The sequence below is a fragment of the Octodon degus genome, unplaced genomic scaffold (assembly GCF_000260255.1).
Source record: "Octodon degus isolate 3935 unplaced genomic scaffold, OctDeg1.0 scaffold00222, whole genome shotgun sequence".
Taxonomy (NCBI): Eukaryota; Metazoa; Chordata; class Mammalia; order Rodentia; family Octodontidae; genus Octodon; species Octodon degus.
The window spans coordinates 269,859-274,195 of NW_004524798.1; the positions used below are offsets into that span (position 1 = coordinate 269,859).

The window sequence follows — 4,337 nt, forward strand, 5'->3', positions numbered from 1 at the left end:
CATGTAAATAGCATTTTTGAAGTTCACAAAGGGCATTCACGTGCATTATCACTTGATCCTCACAAAAACCCTGGACATAGTTGACATCTTTATTTAGCAGTGAGGAGATGATCTTAGAATTAAGTGGGGTGGCTATGATGAGGTAGTAGAGTCTGAGCTTGAGAAATACAATGCCCACACCCAGTTTAGGGCTGTTGTTTCCCACAGGCTTAACCCCAAACAGCAGCTTTGCTTCCCTTGTGAATGTTCCACAGGACCTGTGTGCGTCATTAGTTCAGTGAAGTTACCACACGTCCCTACACATAGAAAGAAACCCTACCAACCACCGTACTCTTCACAGCCCTTGTCCACGTCTAGATTTAGTTGGACTGAGGCAGTTAGGGTAATGGCTCAGGGAAGAGATCTGTGGGATCTCTCTCAAGGATCCCTCTTCAGAGCAAAGGGTTGAAAAGGTCTAGTCCTCAATTTCTGTAGGCGCATCTCCCGTGCTGTTCCAGCCGCTCTTAAGCACTGGCTGACCTATGCCCCACGTTGTCCAGCTTCTCTTCTGTGTTTTCCTTCTGCCCAGCTCTTTGGTCTGTAGGTTGGCTATGTCACCATCACTCCACACTGAAATTTGGACCTGTGTGATGACAACACATGTACCCAGCTAAGGTGGGTGTTCCTGCCTCCCGGCTCTGCTGCTTCCACCTGCAACCAGCTCTGTGCAATTTTTAAAAAAATATTTTTGAGGCAAGTTCTGCCTATGCAGTTCAGGCTGGCCTTGAGCTCACTTTGTAGCCTAGGCTGGTCTTGGATTTGTAATGATCCTCCTGCCTCGGCCTCCTGAGTTCTGGGATTACAGGCATGTGCCACCACACCCAACCCTGTGCCTTTATAAAGTCACTCTGAAATGCAGTTGACAGAAGTACAAGCATAGTAAGGGGCAAAATAGTAATACCTGTGATATACGATTGAAAAATACATGAATATTTACATTTTAAAATGTATTACAGTAAAAGACACTACTATCCATCCCCCTCACCATATTCTCTCTTGCTTTGAACATACTTATCCCATTATTCCTAACACTTTCTTCTTTGCTTTATAGTTCAGGCTGGCCTGGAACTATGACCCACAGGATGGCTTAGAACTCATGACAACCCTCTCACTTCAGTCTCCCAAGTGCTGGGATTATAGTCTCTTACCAATTTTTGAACTAGTTCTAGCAGTACTCTTTCACAAGTGTCTTTAGTTTTGCTGTTGTGGATGCCTCAAGTGTCCTAAATCTATGAAGATGGTGAATGCTGTTTTTTATTGGATGGCTTTTTTTTTTTTTTTTTTTTAATGTATTTGGTACAGGATCTCACTATGCAACTCTGACTTGTAGTGATCCTCCTGTTTTTATCCTACCCCAGTGTTGGGATTACAAATGTGTGTTACCTCTTGTGGACTCTGTGGCAGGCTCAGCACTCCCAGAGGCAGGGCCAGAAGAGCCTGTGGTGCTGGGGATTGAACCCCGCCCAGAATGCTGAGCTGGCCGGCTGCCAAGACCACACAGGGTGTGCCTGAGCTGTGCGTTGAGACCCTGAACCAAAAATACTACAGAGAGAGAGAGAAAAAAAAAAGAAATACTATATGTCAAAACAAAAACATTTTTTCTCAGGCATCAAAGCTTTGTTTTCATTCTGTTCCCATTTTTGTACATTCACACCTAGGGCCTCATGCAGGTTAGGCAAATGCTCTACTACTGAAGTAGTTATAGCCCAGGTTTTAAAAAATGTATCAGATATGTCTTTGCTCTTTGGAGAGAAGATTCTGAATGTGCTTTAAACTCTATTTGAAAAGAAAAAAAACATCAAAGAACTTTATTTGTGCTTTTGGGGGTGGCAGCAAGAAGGGTACACCATGAAGGCCTCAGGAACACTTGGGGAATACAAGGTGGTGGGGCACTGCCTACCCACCCCAAAGTGCCGGGCACACTGCCTCTCTACCGCATGCAGATCTTTACACCCAACTATGTCATGGCCAAATCATGTTTCTGGCACTTTGTATCCCGGGTGAAGAAGATAAAGAATTCTTCAGGGGAGAACTTCTACTGTGGGAAGGTGTTTGAGAAGTCTCTGCTGCGGGTGAAGAACTTCGATACCTGGCTGTGCTTTGACTCCTGCAGGGGCAACCACAGCAAGCGACTTGACCATGGTGGGTGCCATCACCCAGTGCTACCTGGACATGGGCACCTGGCACTCCACCCGCGCCCACTCCATCCAGCTCTTGAACGTGGAGATCATAGCCAGCAAGTGCCACTGGCCTGCTGTCAAACAGTTCCATGACTCCAAGATGAAGTTCACGCTGCCCTACTGGGTCCGGCGTTGCCAGCACAACCCCGCTTCACCACCAAGAAAGGTCCAACACCTTCTTCTAGGGGCTGTGCCAATAAAACAAGTGTTACTTCACAAAAAATAAAAACTGCCAGCAAAATCACGTTACAAACCTCCTTTTGAAAAAAAAAAAAAAAAAAGAGAGAGAGAGAGAAGCAGTATCTCACTATGTAGTTCAGGCTATTGTAGACCAGATTGGCCTCCAACTCACTGATCCTCCTGCCCCAACTGCAATGTGCAACCCACAACTGTGGTAAATGGCTCCAGTACTGGTTATTCTTCTACCTCTTGGGTTTTTAGCCTGTCAGCTATCACTTCTGCAGATCTCGTGTGACTAACTCCCTTCAGATCTTGATTGACCTAGGACAGAACCACACTTGACGCACATCCCTGTCAGGTAAGCCAGCAAGGTTTAGAGCAAGGAGGAAAGCACACAGCTGCTGGTCTGAGCCTGAGGAGAGGTAGAGACCTTCACCTGGGGGCTGTTGAGCCTGTGGAGGAGGAAGGCAGGTCATATCAAGGCCAGGGAAGCCTAAATTGGGCCTACCCTGCCTGGCTCTGCTTTTTGTGTAAAGGTGTGGTATTTCTCTGCCTGGCACTCTCACTCCAACACTCTCCTTCAGAAAACAGAGCAAGCCCATGGTGTTGAGGACAGAGAACTACAAGCCTGGGCAGCTTTCCCTGGGGTCCAGCTCACTGCAGATGAAGGCTGGTGCCTGTAAGTCAGGGAGTCAGGTGCAGATTCTGGCCTGTTACGTCTTTCCTGCCACCCAACCCCTTGTGCTGCAGGAAGCTTGAAGGAAGGTGAGAAGCAGCTTCAGAAACCCCAGCTTTTATCCAAAAGGCATTCCTCATTCCTTTTTCCCCAAACGTGAGGACCCCAGCTTTTATCCAAAAGGCATTCCTCATTCCTTTTTCCCCAAACGTAAGCCCTTCCCCCATCCCAGATAGATACCTGGAAGGAAGTAAACGCTCTGGGACCACTAGCAGGAAATGGGGGGTTAACCGAAGTGGGGGGTTAACGGTCACCTCTTCCCTGGGGGCTTGAGGAGCAGAAGGCAGAGGGGGAAATGCAAATCCCCACTTGGGAGGGAGAGGAACTCCTCTGAGCGGAAGCAGGTGGCAGCCTGCTGGGAGGCCTGAGCAAGAGAGTGATCAAGAGTCCTGGGACAAGCCAGCAGTCGTCCCACCTTGTGTAGGCAGCGGCAGGACTTTCTCTGGGCGGCTGAATAGACTCACTTCCTCAGCCCTGCACTCCAACAGCAGATGGTGGCAGGTCCTCAGGTGGAGAGGTGGGGCATGGTCTGGAGTGTACTGGAGCCAGGCCTCTGCTGAGGAGGATGAGGCAAAAGAAGTGGGCATGTCTCTGAGAATAAGCAGAGGCAGGGCCAGTGTCCTTGATTCTGCTTCTTGGCATTAGGGACTAGACTTGGGTCTGGAGGACCTCCCTGGTGTCTGTGCCCCCTCTACCCTGGCATAGATAAAAGGGGCCAGCCAGGATTGAATCACATGGTGTCCTTGTAGGGGGAATCTTTCACGGCAACTGGAGAAGAGAATGGGAGGGCCCCCAAAGTAGTGCTATGGCAGTTTCCAGGCTCAACGCTGGGCACCTCTTTATTGCATTTGATCCTCTGTGACATCCTATGAGTATTATTATTTCACTTTTACAAATGAGAAAACTGAGTTTCCCTTACACAGCTTATTCAAGGTCAAGCAAGGCTACATTGGTGTTTCAACTCAGCATCTTCCCCTGTGCCCAACACTGCTGTCCTGATGGCTTCCCTTCAGTTCAGCCTTGGCAGGTGGGCACGGAGGGGGCAGGATCCTCTGCCTGATCCTTTTGCCTCCTTGAGTCCCAGCAAGCAGGTGCAGCTCGTGGGGGTGCAGGTCCACGACCTCATCACCAGCATGTCTTTGGGAGGTGAGGACCTCAACCCCTCCCCCCCATGCTTACCCACCCTCAGACCCCCTGAGTAG

The 4,337-nt window shown here is 49.0% G+C and overlaps 1 pseudogene; it reads left to right on the forward strand.

The window, feature by feature from the left end:
• The first annotated feature begins 1,887 nt into the window (after positions 1–1,887).
• LOC101576197 lies at positions 1,888–4,337 on the forward strand (annotated as a pseudogene).